Source organism: Micropterus dolomieu, linkage group LG17 (assembly GCF_021292245.1).
Source record: "Micropterus dolomieu isolate WLL.071019.BEF.003 ecotype Adirondacks linkage group LG17, ASM2129224v1, whole genome shotgun sequence".
Classification (NCBI taxonomy): Eukaryota; Metazoa; Chordata; class Actinopteri; order Centrarchiformes; family Centrarchidae; genus Micropterus; species Micropterus dolomieu.
Window position 1 is genome coordinate 25,511,243 of NC_060166.1, and position 16,871 is coordinate 25,528,113.

General features: G+C 39.6%; 1 protein-coding gene across 2 annotated transcripts in view; it reads right to left on the reverse strand.

Moving 5' to 3' along the window:
* The window catches only part of LOC123986352 (IQ domain-containing protein J-like), a 60,397-nt gene that overhangs the window by 42,968 nt on the left and 558 nt on the right, over window positions 1-16,871 (reverse strand). The gene's annotated exons all lie outside the window — the stretch shown is intronic.

Consider the following 16,871-nt stretch of genomic DNA (forward strand, 5'->3'; position numbering starts at 1 on the left):
GTAGGTTATTTGGCTGCCATGTCTTAGCCTGGGTGCCTCGCCAATACACTTCACCACTTATCTCAATGAATGATTGAGCAGCAGCATGTATAAATTTGTGTGTGAGAGCATTTTGCAGCCACTCTATGACATTGTAAATACACAAGAGAAATTTTGTGAGAGAACAATTTGGTTTTAATATTTCCTGTGGCGTGTGTACCACAGAATATGCTTGGTCGAAGTGGGAATATGTCAGCAGACTTTGGACCTACTATGCTCTCTAAGACACGAACACAGGCTTGTTTTTGACTTAGTAGGGCAGTATATTCATCCCCTAGAGACCTTCTCTCACCTATGAACCAGTGTAAAGAGGAGAACGACTGAGTGTGTGGCCACACAGAAAAACGCATATTTGCACACATACAACAACAATGGATAATCAGTAAAGTTTAATAACTATTTCTCCACCAAGCAGTGGTTGGCTAGGGATTTTATGAGACTTTTCCAAAAAACTGACAATAAGATATCATGTATTGGTCCCAGTGCCAGCTGCCAGACATGTCCCATCTGCATCAAACAGGTTTCTGACGTCCACTAGGAGTGACAACCATGAGACCTGACATTTGTTGATCTAATGACTAATTCTAGTCCGTTAATGGGAAGGTTTCCCTGCTTCTTATCAGTTCAGGACAGATGAGCTAATATGGATGGAAATTGCCTCACAGAATTACGACCAAAACATGATTGTTATCAGTGTAATATTAGTCTATTAGTCATGCAGCTTGATGCTGGAGTTAATGAGGCAGTGGTGAGCAATAGGACTGTACAAAGTTAGTAAACTGGATGTGGGCTAAGGTGTTGCCAGCAAAACTATTGCTCCTATCACCTAAATAAAAAAAAAAAAAAGACTGTGGCTGTACTAATATGAAACATAGATATCGCTGTCTCCTTCTTTGTCCAATCACTGTGCCATTCTCACTGTGAAGCAGACAGCCACACAAACACAGAGAAAAGGTGATGGTGGCATCTCTAATCCTGTAAAAGCTGCAGCAGGAAGAAAGCCTTGTGACGGGAGTGGTAGGAAAGAGAAAGCTTGCATACAGCGGTGTCTTAGCTTTTGGATACACTCCGCTGGTAGAAAAACCATGCAGCTACACACACTTTGTGCACATATGCCTGAAAACAGATGCGCGCACACACACATCTTTGGGGTTTCTACATTCTCTGCTTGCTGTCCCACCTGGATGCTCATAAAGCCTGAGGAGCATGGAAAAGAAAGGCAGCGAGCAGTGAAAAGCATTTCACCTCACTGTGGGAGTGGGTGACAGGGCTCAGCTAGCACAGACTGGGGCCCTGTCAGGTAAACACCCACACATACACACACTCAGACATACACACAGTGGCATGCGAGCAAACAGAAGGATGTGGCTGATCCCGCATTGCAGTGCAACAATTTGTTGAGAAAAGTTCAATAATGATCCAAGTTAGAGGGCGATAAACCTGTCGCAGTAGTGTGCAGTAAAAGGCAGTGAATTAGTAATCATGCATGAAATTATGTAGACATTGATGCTTGAGCCTGAGCTTGTTGTGGACTGAATTGCTTACAGGTGTTTGATGGCAGCTAAGTTCCTACAGGTCATAAAATTTCAACTCCCTACGTCACATGGCTCTTAAAATTCAATCTAAACGGGTTCATATATGTTAGTATGTGCTTATCTTTTCTTCCTTCCTGTGAACGACTCTGTAAGGAGCACTGCAAACGTTTCCAGGTCTACTGATGGCCAAGAAGAAATGTCACTTGGGATTTAAAGTTACTGTTAGGCCATATATTTTTATATATGTAAATGTATATACCATACTATACATAAACTAGCACTATACTGCTAAAAAAATACAGTTAAGTTTTAAATCAGTTTTAGCATCAGTTGTTGACAAAAGTTTCAGCCTAATGTCACATCTCAGCAATGTGTGGATTATAGAAAGTGCTGTCCCTGTCATACAGCACACCCTCCTTTCTTGATCACACACTCACACTCACTGATATTTCCAACACGCAGGTGACATGATGTTACTTGTCAGAACAACTTGCTCGTCAAGCAATATATAACTAGTCTGACATTGTCAGCTCAGTGTATGAAAGGTAACACATACCACAGTAAGGCTGTAGGGGAAGACAGACATTTTTATAGCACCACATTTCATCAGTATGGAAGTGGCAGGTTAGTCTAATGGAGGACTACCAAAACCATGGGACATTTTTTTATACAATTACATTTTTTTTTGCGGACAGCAGTGCGGGGAAAATTTGTTCAAACCCACAGGAAATCACAGCGTTTCCAAAGATACCAAATAATGTACTATAAATGTAGCCTTAAAACTCACCATCTGTGAATCACCAGGTATAAAGGGTTTGTATATTACTTCATTTAGCTCCATGATTAGCTCTTACTTGCTAGTGTCAGGCACCTACAGTATGCTTTCCCTGCTGAACTTAACTGAAAGTGATACAGCACTTGGCTCCTAACAAATAAGACAAAGGACTGCTGCTGCAATCAGTTTAGATTTTTCACTTGGGGACCAGAGATATGACATGTAGGCCCACTAAACCATGAGCAAAGATAATAACAATTTCTCAGTGATTAATGCTGTTTAATTATTTACATCAATCCAAAAGGTAAATTAAATGTTTCTCATTCCCTTATCGCTAAAGGGAATTTAGTCACAAACTGGTTCCCAGGAAACCACAGAAGAAGAAGTATGGAGAAGAGGTAAGAAGAGAGGAGGAGGGGAAATAAGCTAAGAAGAAAAGGCAATATTCAAAATGAGTAACTCAGTAGGATACGTTCAACAATACAAAGGAGCGTCGACATGGTTTAACTTAATTCTACAAGGCAACCTCAACAGAAAGTCATTCTAACATCATGTCTCTTGTTCAAAGCTGGGACATTCTCATTTCTGCAGTACAGGATCATATTCAACAGAACAATTCACAAAAAGTCTATCTGTTTTTTCTATCAGCTGAGTGATGAAAACCATGATCCCGTCTGAAGTCTTGAGGTGTTCAGCTTTTATCATCTCCTCCTTTCACACTCATATTATGCTCTCTTTTCACTGTCTGCCTCTGTCTCAGACTAAAGGAAAAGACGGAGGGGGTTTAAGAGAGAAGGCAAAGTGTTCTTTCCTTTGTGCCATTCCATCCCATTTTTTCTCTGCACTGCCCCAAATGGATCTTTCACAAGTCGGAGAAACCCCCTTCACAGCTATTCAGCAAGGAAACTAGTTTTGAGTGTATGTCATTTGTGTGTTTCCCAGGTTCCACATACAGTAATATAATTCACCACAATTAAAAGTGCAACCTGATGTTTTAAACCTGTTCTAAACCCTCCTTTCAGTCTCAATATAAATCATTTGGGGTGTTCTCATCTTATGTCATTTCCCTCCAATCCTCCTCTCCTAGCTCACTTACCATACCTCCGCTTCCCGGGCCCATCTTCTCACACCCCATGCAGAATTACCGCTAATATAAAGCGCCACAGTGTTGGGTAAATTAAGAGAACAACGTTGTTCATGACAGTTCTGTGGCTTGATATGATCTTAATGGGCTCGTTAATGTTGGAGTAAATACTTGTCAGAAACAAAGCGGCTTCTCGCTGGGCCATGAGACGAATTCACTTAGAGAGGATTTGTCTAACAAACACCTGTGTTGACAACAGGCTCATAAATGTTAATCTGCTTATTTCCTTCATATTCCAAATTGTACACATCACATATAATATTTACATGTACGCAACACACATAATACTTGCATTTATTTATTAGGTTATGTTTATTATGAAAGATGTTTCTTAATTTAACTTGTGCCAATCTACGGGTCTCTGTAATTGCCCCTTGGAGATAAATAAGTGTTTGAAATTGAACTTGAAAATTGTACTAAATACAGTACATGTTATTTAGGTTAGTCATGTTTTCATGAAGTTAGAAGAGGGTGCAGTTTATGGTTGCAGTGAATCCACTATAAATGAAAAAGGTTAAACTAGAAAGTACTTTTATATTTCCACAGGTAGAGTGCACATGAATGAACACCAATGTAAATATGCCAGTGTTAGCCAAACAATAATATTTTCAAATACTTACCCCATGTCCCTTTAATATGAAAAAACAAGCCTTTTGAAACACTGTCATTGGACCCGGGAAAATTTCCATCTGTTCTCCTTTGTCCAAATGCTGCATTGGCCATTGAACCCAAAGACAATTTTAACAGGCAAGATATGAAATCTAGGATTAAGAGCAATAACAATGTAGGTTAAATTACAGAAAAAAATTACCTACAGTGAGTAGTACTCCTTGTGAGGATTAAACTGTTCTTAATGTATAACATCGGTGCAGTGCACCTTTAATGTGAGGAAAAAAAGCCTTTTATCATGAACTTTTAGAAGCTTTTTCTTTCTTTCTTTCTTCCATCAGCTATTTGGTGCACAATTGTTATGAATTTTTGTACCTAAATATATGTATAAAATATGCAGAATGGTATAATTGACATCTTTCTTTTGATTTTACTGAAAGATGTCTTCCTGTATTTGTATTTAATATACAGTAATTTTTGGCATGACACAGAAAATAAAACTAAATGACTATATAAATTAAAGGTTTATGTCATAAACATGTCATAAGGAAGGTGATTGTGTGATATGGGTTTACTTGGAGCAGTTAAATCTCATCTCATCCCAAGTTAAACTCCAAATTAAAGAGGGAATTAATTATCTTTACAACAAATCTGCCAGCTTTTTTATAGGCTGCTGTCCTAACTTTTGCAAAGGAGCCAGCAAATTGAGGGCCGCGTGCAGTGCATAGGTACGTGTTATCTTCTGTGTGTGTATCCTCTTGTATCACACTGTGTTGCAGCCTTCCAAAGTGCCTTTAAGATGGGAGCGGGGGGTGCAGTAACACCTGGAGCGTGTTTGGCTCTTTAACAGCCCAAGAACATCTACATAAAACTCCAATTACACACATTCATAAAAACTCACACTTCCTACGATAAATCACCATCTCTAAACTAGATTGATGGGGAATGGAAAAGTGGGCATATTTCAAAAGAGCAAGGAGCACCCTGGAACAGAATGCATCAAACTTTGCCCCCCAGCAATTCTTGGCATTAGAAGGCTACATTTAATGCCATATTAATGGGCATCAGCACACACACACACACACACACACACACAAAGACAGCGTGAGATATAGAGGGAGGGGGAGAGAGGGACAGAGAGAGAAAATTAAATCATGACGTCAAATTTATGTCCCGGCCATATTTACTGCTTTAATAAGAGTTGGGTAAGCAAAGAGAACTGCTGGAGGGCACATAGCCTATGTCAGCAGATATTCAAACACACACACAAACACACACACACACACACATCCATGCACTGACACACACACGTCCTTGTTGATGTGACCTGTTTTACATATCAGTCTCCAACCGACAGCTTTTAAGTAGCCCATCCGCCGCCATATTTCCACATAACAGGCATATAAATGTGTGTGCATATACTCGCACTCTGCTTCAACCGCACTCCTAACAAGCTATAGGGGTCATCCCTAACTGGCAACAGCTGAAAATGGTGTGTGTGTCTTCATCTTATTGTGAGTGTGAGTGAGAGAAAAATGAGAAAAATGAGAAAAACATAGGTGGGATGGAGGGCAAGTGAGAAAATTGGCCAGATCTAATTAAATGCCCCTCAGACATGAGCTGCCTGCAGAACTATTCACTGATAAACCCATCTTGACTCTATCTCTATTGTAAACAGCGCCTTAACAATATCCCTCTCATTCTCCCTTTTAACTCATTCGTATGTTCACACCTGCCTGCACACAAGAATAAGAATAAGACCCAAAACACGTTGTAGCTTGTGAAACATACTGATGTCCACGCAACTCATGCCCAATGGTGAAATGGTTCATTTGACGACAGTGGTGGAAGGTGGTGGTGGTGGTGTGGGGGAGGTGGAATGAGCAGCTGGCTACCCCAGCAGCTTGCAGGGTTCAGGGGTAGGCTGTGATATCTGACTGCTGGGTTGAGGTGAGAGGATGGGGGTTGCAGGGGGTGGGTAAAAGTCCACTGATAAAAGCACTGAGCGCATACCAGCATAGCAATATGACCTCGAAGAAAAAGGACAGGGACTGTGTTGTGTTTGCATATGTGTTGGTGCATTTAAATGTTATAGCTGCAGTAGATGGGCGGCTTTACCATCTGCTGGTATGAGAGTAGAACTTTCGGTAACCCTTTGAGAAGATGAAATGTCATTGTGTTATCACAGCCTGGATAAGCCCTACCCCAGTGCTAATGAGGGACGTAGCTTCATATGGAGCTATCAAACATGCTACATTTGTGACACTTTGAAGACCATCGCACTGTGAAGAATGACATTTCAGAATTCAACAGTACATAAAATCAATGCAAGACCACGACCTGAATGCTGCTGAGGGGTGTATCTATTTTCTTTTTTAATTAAATCACCACAAAGAAAGACAGAAAAAATAATGTCAAGTTTCTGTGTAGGTCATTTTTAATGCTCACTCACCATCTCCCTTTCTCAAATCAATTCCTTCTATTTCTTATTTTTTAACTAGATATTTCAAGGCTTGTTTAGCCTATGTTTTGGGATGTTTTTTAACAGGCATATAAACCCACAAATAAGCTGTAAGCATCAACAATCGCAGGTTTTTATGGACCTTTCAATTGTAACACATGGTTACTGAGCAGATCCATCTCTGTGACAAGTGAGCAAATTCTATTCTATTCATCTGACGTGGTTGAAAACTACAGAAAAAGATAGTAAGTGAACCCTGAGACCGAATTATTTATGCCAAACTACTATAATCATGTGCAGTTTTTTGCTACATATCAGTTTGTCAGCTACATATATCTAGATAATATTTGTTTGGGCATAAGCGGCCTCTTGCTCTATCTTCTCAAAGCTAAATAGTGTGTGAAAATTATTATTTTGCATCCTGTGACAGATGCGGGTTTTAGGCTCTACAATACATTTGTTCCAAACAATCAAACAAGTCGCTGAGGTGACTATAAAGGGTCTTTTCACCCAACTTACAAATAAACAATTCAGCTTTAAAGTTTATTTTTGACCTTGAGATGTGTGCATATATGTGACAATATAATCTCAGGGTGCACTCACTAGCTTTTTCAGAGCTGACACACATATCTTTTGGCCTTCATTATCTCTGCCAAGGAGGTTATGTTATCTGTGCCGCTTGTTTGTTTGTCTGTCAGCAGGATAAAGGAAAATCTACTGCCCAGATTTTCATTAAACTTAGAGGAAGGTCATAGGATTTCAAAGTACATGATAAATAAACAGCTGAGATGATGAGGCTTCAACTAGGCACATCCAAATTTAGACATACTGTAATTCTAATAGTTTTAGAAATACTGATGTGCTTGCAGATTTGCAAAACTGGATTAATTGGCCTTGGTGGAGGTCTGGTCTCTCTGAGTGCCATTCTACGTAGTAAATAGAATTGGTACAAATATGTATATGTAATCACATGACCTAAGTGTGGAAAGTTGGTCATATACTGTAAATGATTAAGACCATGAGATCTGGTTGAAAGCTCTTAAAGATAGTAAATGGACATTGTGTTGAGAGTATTTCACTTGCTTCTATCGATATCTGGCCATGCAGAAAGTTTTTCATTTTATATGCCCCGGTGTTGTGATATGCACCTTTGAGATTACTGCTACTTTGAAGTCAAAGACCCTTCAGAGCCACGTTTGGTTGAGACTTCAGATTTTAAAAGCGCTAAATGTCCGAATCTGATCTTTGGTAATGGGATTTTCACACTGGAGCTTCACCTACTGATACTTTGCTGGTAATATTTTAGAAGCAGTTCAGTGTTTTGAAAATTGTACAAACTGCATATTTCACCATTAGTGGACGAGCTGCAAAAAGTATTCTATTCAGCGTCAAATGGCACAGCTATACACGCGCGCGCACACACACACCCCAATACATGGACAATAACCCATTTCCCAGTCTGAAAACATACTCCATATCTGTGGAAATAAATGTCAGTCAGTGACCCTATGTCCCACTGGGCAGGGTGGACAGAAAGTTGGAGAGGAACAGAGAAGAGAAGGAGGGAGGTCTGACCTCTAGCTATCTTCCCCCCTCGGGGCCATACTGACTGACCTCATGGACAAGGGAATGAGGGTGAGGTAGGGAGACAAACAGATTGATGGGAGACTGATATGTCATTTCTCCTTGACATTCAGGGTGGTCAGGTTGACTGACGTGGGAATAGGTCCAGGACAGGGATGATTTCAATAGAGATCACACACCATAATAATGTGGATTCCATAGACCATGTTATGCCTGTGTGTATGTGTGTATGTGTGTGTGTGTGTGTGTGTGTGTGTGTGTGTGTGTGTGTGTGTGTGTGTGTGTGTGTCCATAAGGTGAGCATATAAGCATTCAAGGTTAAGGATCAACCTCAGCATGAGGTAGAGACAAGCCCAGAGTCATTCACAGAACATTAACTGCCATCTAGTCAAGCAGAGAGGCAATGCTCTCATTGTTTGTTTGTTTTTATGTGTAGTGCATGCATGTGATGTAGCAGATCAACAAGTCTCTCTCGGTAAAGCTAAGCGTATATATAAGTGTGCTTGTGTTTGTGAGCATGATTTGCACTGGCAAACTGAGCAGCAACTCTTCCTTCTATCATTCTCTTTGTCTCTCTGAGATTCAATGGCCTCCGACCCAGCTCTGTCCAAGTCTGACCAGAGAAAATAAACCAGAGAGGAATAGAAAGGACAGCTGGTCCAGCCTGGATAAAGGTTATACAAAGGTGCAGGAACTTGTGATTCACCCACCCAGAGCGCAGTAAGAGTGTGACAGAGCAACACAAACAGACACAGACAAGAGATAATTGACAGAGGGGTTGAGAATTGGAAACTCTACACCAATCTAGCCACACTAAGCTCTCTCTTAGTATATCAAACTATTACTTAAAGAGATTGTGGAGCAGAACAGTATATACAAGAACATTTGATTTATTGTGAATAAATGTCACTGAAATGGCTCTGCACTTTGTTGCATGTCTGATTTTGTTCATTCAGACTATAATATTCTGTTGCTCTGACGTAAACCAAATCAGGAGCACAAAAGGAAATATGCACAATGTCAATGATCATTGTCAAACGCTCTTCTTCGGACATTCTGTGATCAGTGGAGAGCATCCGAGATGGATGAATTGCGGAAGATAATCGTGGATATGGACATAATGTTGCAACTGGTTTTCTGAAAGGAATTCTGATTTTTGATGAGGTAGCAACTTCACTTTAAGCCTTAATGTCTCATTAATAGAAGTGCTCAATACACAATGGTATTAGTGTGTATAAACAGGTTTGGGAGGGTTACTTTAAAAATGTAATCCAGTACAATTACTAATTACTTGTAACGTAATCCAAGTACCACAAAATAAAAGTAATATAATCTTTAATTATTTTTAGTTACTTTCGGATTACTTCAATGCCAAATAGGCAAATGAAGACAAGAGAAGTATCAATGATGCATTGTCTGCTCAGTGTAACCTATTTTTAGAGAAACATAGAACAACAAAATCTCCCATTCCCAAAATCCATGTTTAAATGTTTTATATGATCTGCTTTGTTTTGGCCCATCAATGACAAAAACATTGTTTTGTAGGTATTCTTGATGACATTTAAGAGTTTGTAATTTGGAAAACCATTTTAAGATACTGATGACTCATTCTGCGCTTGCTATATTCAATTACCATCCAGTGAAAAGATTTCTCAATATGATGCTGCTGAAGTACTTCTGGGGCCGGGCCCCACTGACTACTGTACAAAAACACAACTTTTTTCACTGATTTTGGTGAAACTGAATCATATTTGATATAGAATTATTAGAAATATGGAGTAAATATTTTCTAATTTTCTCTCTGATGTTCCCCTGCTGCTCTGGCTCAACTACGTGATTCACAGAATTTCCTACAAAGCAATGCACAGGCATCATTATTTAGTAACCACTATCCATGAGCAAAATTTATGAATGAACATCAGATTTGATTGGAATATAACGAAAAACTATAGGCTATGCTTGACCATTAAACAGCTTTTTTGTGTGGGAGTATAATGAAGAGACACACTATAAAGTTTGTTACAAATTCATTAACAAAATGGATAAAGCCATCAAGTTCTTAAAATAACTCCAGCACAGAGAAAGAAACACAAACATAAAATTGCGACAATTTGGAAGGTTAGTAAAACAAAGACCCTAGAACTAAATTTAAACCCTGGTCCTTACAGTGGAAACGCAGTGAGTTCGTCCAAAGGTTCCTCGTTATGGGCTATAGTTCCGTTGGTCGAAATGCAGCTTTAGCTCTGCTCGATTGGGAGCTCGGAGCACCGGGGGAGTGTTAGTGTTTACTTTACACTGTATAAAGCACTGGAGGTTTTCAGGAAGGGGCGGGGCGGGTTCTCACCATCGAGTGATGGAGGGGTGCAGTGTCTGGTTGTGAACAGGAAGCGGGCAAGCGGAAAACAAAACCTTGCTCAGCAGCTTCCCAGTGAACATGGCATCAAGAGCAACAGGGAATCCAATACTGAGCTGATTTACACAAAGCTTCTTGATGGATAGCTTTACTTTTTGCTAAACCACTAACTGTATCTACCTGTATCTGTGGCTGGTTAGCTCGGTCGGTTAGCCGTGCTGCTAGCGGTTAGCTTACTCAGTGCCGGGGTGCTAAGAGCCAAACCCGGCAAGAAAACCACCACGGTAATGTATTCCCAGAAGTCAAACTAGCCTCGGTCGGTCTTGCAGGATGTGTTTGGTCTAGGTCCAGCTGCCATGTTCACTCACTGATAGCTGGAACCAGTCCGCACAGACTTTGTGTGGACTGGTCACGGGGTGGGGGTATAACGTTAACACACACTTGGCACTAAGGCGAATGTAGACGCCAATCAATGTCTGCGACACGTCCCTCCCTAGCTTTGGGTTTTCACAGAAAAATGTACATATATCATATACTGTATATAAAAAACATGGAGGCAAATAGCACTGCATTTTCTGTTTCATGGAAACTTTCTGCTTAAAGTAATCTCTATGAGTAATCCCCATGTTTACAAAATGTGCCTGTAATCTGATTACGTCTTTATTTTTTGTACTGTAACTGAATACAGTTACTGTTTTTGTATCCTGATTATGTTCCAGCTTAGAGGGCGTATTTTTGTATCCTGATTATGTTCCAGCTTAGAGGGCGTATTACTTCCTTATACAAGGGGCAGCATGCATTAACTATGAGAGCTGCTCACACCAAATACCAGCAGAGATCCTTCTTACACTGCAAACATGCAGAAAACACTGACGTGCTCAAGTGTTGGCTCGTCTTGAGGTGTAAAGAGCCAACATTCAACAACTCTCAGAGCAAGACAGGGGCAAAGAGAGAGAGAGGAGAGAAGACTTTATTTAGAAAGCAAACAAGCTGTTCACACCTTCCTCATCTATAATGCAGAAGAGAAAGGCCCGGTGTTCCAGCAGTAGCAGAATATACTGATGTCATCTGCACACATACCTGTAACCATAAAGGTGTGCATCGTGCACGCATTCATGCACATGTTTTGAGCCTGTGTGTATATACAAGCAAAACTAGTTGTGTGTATGTGTGTTTCAAATGTTTATGCAGGATGTATGGGAAATCAATGCCTCAGCTCACCCCTCTTCCTCCTCACACACAGATAAACTATGACAGAGGGGCTTTAGAGGCAGTATAGAGAATCTGATGTAATGCAGCTTCAAACACTCAGAGGGATCAGAAGGAACATCAGACACTGTCACAAAAAACACAAACCCTCTTTCCAACTCTTATTCTGCCGCACAGATTGAGGGAAACTAGCTCTGGGAGAGAATGGAAGAAGGGAAAGAGACAATACGGGTAAGGAGAAAACACATAGGAATTGAAAAAAGTGAAAAATGAGGCAAATCTGTATTTCTTAGGCTACAAGCAAGACCGGGGTAAAATAAAACTGACAACCACTGCAAAAAGAACACAATCATTTCACACATAAGGGCAAGAAATACTGAGCAAAATTCTTTTCCAAATAAAAGATTATTATTGAGGCTATAGGTTTGTCTGGCATTAACTGTTCCTGGTTTCTGAAGTTCTCACCACAATAGTCTGCTGTGCCAGGCGACTGTGTGCTCAGAGAGCCGTCTGGGAGATAAGGCGCTAAATATAACCATTACAGAGCCTCTACACATGCTACTACAGACACCAGCCCAGCTGTCACAGATACAGCCAAGCTCCTTCCAACAGGCTACTGAATTATCTTGATGTAGCTCAAGTGTGTTTAGCTACACGGCAGGGGCAGAGGCAAACAATGTAAACATTTGGGGATTAGCCCAAACCAAGTGGGGTCCAGGGGCATGCTCAACCTGTGACGCCATAACACAACAAATGTTGAAGATTGAGGTTTAAGTTAAATAACATTGGTAGGGGAGGAATTTGGTGTAAACTGCATTACTAATCTTTAAATTTATTTTTGTAATACTATGTTGGAGTAGAGTTCACAGAATGAATGTTTAGCTGACAAATCTGCTACTATTTAATCCATGCCCTTATAATTTGGGTTGCTCTAATAGCAAATCAAGGATCCCCAACAGTGCCAAGTAAATGTGGTCTTCACTTGAACTGAATATTAGATGTAGAACATTTACCCAGAACACAACAAGCGGGTCCAACTGCAGACCTCCACTTTCGGGCAACCTCCACTGTCAGGCCGGTCAGGACAGGAAATACACACAAAAACTACAAAATAAAAGCCTGCGATTTGACAAGAAACGCATTCAAATATTATAAAGTTTAATCATGTAGACATAGGGGGAGGGTTTTTGTCATTGATTTATATTTAATTATTTAGTCAACATTGTAACGGGAAGCTAGCAGGCTAATTCCTTAAATATAGCATATTGATTTGAGCCTATTGTACTTAGCACTTAACGTGCCAATGTAGCAACAAAGCCCACTGTATATCGCTTCTATCATTCAACTAGTAAGAGTATCTTTTGTTACAGGCACTATTTATTTATTCTGTCAAAATATGAAGTTAATTCCGTCCATACAGCTAGCCACATCCATTCACAGAAAAACATCGTCGTTGATTAAGAGTGAAACTTAGCCTCTCTTCCAGTCATTCTAAAAGAAACACACACACACTTCTCATTCATAATTTACCTTTGAAGATTAATATACTAAATTTAATAGGAAAAAAGGACAACTTTGGAAACTGGACTACAATTTCAGCTTTGTGGGAGTCTGTAGTATAACGGACATTACCAGCGGGGTTTAATAAATAAATAATAGAAGACTGGACAGAGACTTCATTGCTCATTATGTGGTCAACACTTTCTCTCACACACAGCAGCCCACTACTTGCCCCAGATGTAATACTGCAACAAAGTTTAAGTTTTAAAAGCCTGAAATAAACCACGCACGCACGCGCGCGCGCACACACACACACACACACACACACACACACACACACACACACACACACACACACACACACCTAGTCATAGGTTAATGAGAAGGTAATTAGTGCTTTTATTGGTTCAGACATGGCAGCACTAAAATTCAGACTCCATTTCAACACATTAAAATCACAGATCTGCTCCATATACTTCATGAGCTCTAAGTGTGTGGCCTCTATATATGAGTAATCTGACCTTGTAGAGTGGTGCCACTGTGAAAGATGCACGCAGCACCAGAAATTATTATTATTTAAGTTCTCATACTGTTTTGGTTAAAGTGTGGAGAGGAAAAAGAAAAATGAGAGAATGAAGTATAAAGGAGAGAGAGAGACAGAGAAATAAATGGAAGATATGAAAAGCAGAATATGAAACAGTTGGAAAATAGTATGTCCACACTCAAGTTTATCATGCAATATTTTGCAAATTTCTAATCATTTTGTCAAGCCTGAGGTTATTCTAAGTTTACCATATTCTAAAGTTACCATTTCTTAAAAAAAGACTTCAATGCCTCAGGTGTGACTCTCTAGTCATTTTGTAAGTGCAGATGTCCCTTTTGTCAAAAATTAATTATTGTATTGTATTTAGACTTTATATTTTATATAAATCAAACAAGAAACCAGGGAAAGAGAGAGTGAGGCTAAAAGAAAATTTACATTTATATTCCTCACATACTGAGTATGTTGGGGTGACAGACAAGCCAATTAACAGTCAACGCAGTGAGAGTGTGAAAGAACAAGAAAGAAAAAAAAATAGGGATTTTAAAATAAGAGGTAATTAAGACTGAGCTCATGAGCCCAGTAATTCTTCCTCTTTTTGTGATTGTATTTGCAGTGAACTCTCTACACTTGTGCAACCATTTTCACCACCAGTAGATATGGTTAACTACTATACCAATTAAAGGAGTAAAATGTATGAAGAGACATTTTTAACTTCTAGAAGTCAACTAACTGTCTTTAGTGTTGAGTAAATAGAACTCCACCAGAGGAAAAACTGGATCCACAGAATGCCATCTGGGGTTAGTAATTTGCTGCTATGCTGTAATGGTGCTACTTTCCTACAGTATTTAATAAGGGTAACATACTCTCAACATCTAACATACGCCTCACTTAAAAGGTTCTGTGTGGCCATAAAATGGAAAAGGCGAAATTGTTTTATCAGTCATTTTTCTTCCTGAAAGCTGCATATTACAATTTTTAAGATTCATATGTCCCATTCTTCACCTAAGCTCTTTATCTCCTCATCCTCCTGCCAACTCAATCTCTTATGACTCTGAGCCAACTTCTCATTGAATACATAAAAGTATGTAGTGTTAATTTTCTGTGCTTAAAACAATAACAAAAAACTAGCAACCCTGTGTTATATTCTCTCTGTATCTGCTTACTTTATAACATAGCTTTGCACCAGACCTTAAAATATTAGAGCTCAAGAAAAGTGTGCATGATGACATGAGCTGCAATGAAAGGGTAACAGGAGCAGCTAAAACACAAGTAGGTTTGAGGAGTCATGTAAACTATGTATTTTGTGCACATTAATGCTGAAACAGCAAATCCATTAAGTTGCAGAAAATGAATGCGCTTTTGAAAATCTGCATCTGGAGTTTGAAATAACACATAATACACCACCATACCTTTCTGGCATAGGTTACTACTAAAATCCATCCACAACAGCAAAACAGAAAATACAAAAAAGTAAGTTTAAAAATATTGTGTTAGGAAGAAATTTGCATGTATGTGATTATAAAGTTTATTTTAAACCTGCTCTAGAAATGTGCAAATACATGTGCAATAACTACGCCAAACTGTGGATTAATGAGCAAAAGTTGTAGTTAGCTCAAAAGTAATTTAAAATCAGTAATCTTAAGATATTAAGGTTTTTATAGTCTAGTGATACATGTATAGTGTAATTGGCTTTTTATTGAAAAAGCACAGGAAGTTAAGCAAAAACACAAAGTTGACCTTTTAACCCCCCAAAACTAAACTATCTTTGTGCTGTCAACGGCAGCAGAAAGTAGAGAAATGACAATGTGTCGGTACAGCAAGTGTTTTGTCCTCTTCCAATGATCTTATTCTCTCTCTTTTCTCTCTGCCACTCTTCTCACTGTCTTGCTATTTTGGGTTTAATACTATTTCTGCACGCTCATTCCTAGTTTACTCTGTGGCAGGAAATAGCATCTGCTAAATGACTGTAAGAGAAGGAGCATTTGGAGTTGACATGATATCATTGTTCAAAATAAATGTTTTACTGTAAACAGTATCGTAAACCTCTCTTCCTCACACACACACACCATTATGTTCATGGAGATAGAAGAGTAACTCATCAGCGGTCATTAACCATACACACTGTCAGGCCCAAAGTGTTTCCTGTTTGCCATAACTGATCAGGCTTTTTGAAATTGCTTTGTGAGGAGGATCACTGAGCTATTTGTGTTTCATTTATTCAAAACAAGCTGTGACAATCACCAGGATCTCAGCCATCATTATTACCGCCCAAGTTGTCAGGATCCTCTGATACCATTATTTTCCATCTTCATCCATTTTCTCCTAGTCATGGGGGTGCAGGATAATAGCCAAGTAACTAAAATGCCTCTCTCCCTACCTACTTCCTCCACCTCTGCCTGTGTGATCCCAGGGTGTTGAAAGGCCAAATCTGATATACAATACCTCCAGCATATTCTGGGTATGCTCAGGGTGGTCAAGATTGGACGCCTCAAACAGTCAGAAGACCAGATATCTTAACCACCGCAAATGACTCTTTCAAAGGCAAAAAGAGTAGATGTTCTCAAAGTTGCTTCCAAATTCCTGAGCTCCTCACACTGTCTCAAAGGGTCAGCCCAGACATCCTGTGAGGGGAACTCATTTTGGTTGCTTGCATCCACAACCTCATGCCAAAGCTTATGATCGATTGGTGAGGGTTGGCATGCTAGTTGGTACAATGCCCGCATTAGTGGCGGTCCTGCACTGATCTGCTTGTCAATCTCACGCCCCACCCTGACTTCTAAAAAGGACTTAGAGATACTTTAACTGCTTCCTGTTTCCAGCACATAGAGTAAACTACCATCAGACTCTGAGGTGCTGACTCTCATCCCAGATGGATTAGCCAATAACAGACAATGCGAACTTGCCTAGAATAAGATAAAGCATTTTTTGCTAAACGATTCCATTGCATAATTTGTCATTTTAAAACATACATATTGTAAAGAATTACACAACAAATCCAGTTGTTTCAGAAGTGAAATGTAAAAGAAAAAGAAATTATGAAACTTGGGAAAGGAGCTTTAGGAAGGACCTGGTGAGATGGATGAAAGTGGGGGAGTACAGAAAGGCAGATAGAAGAAGA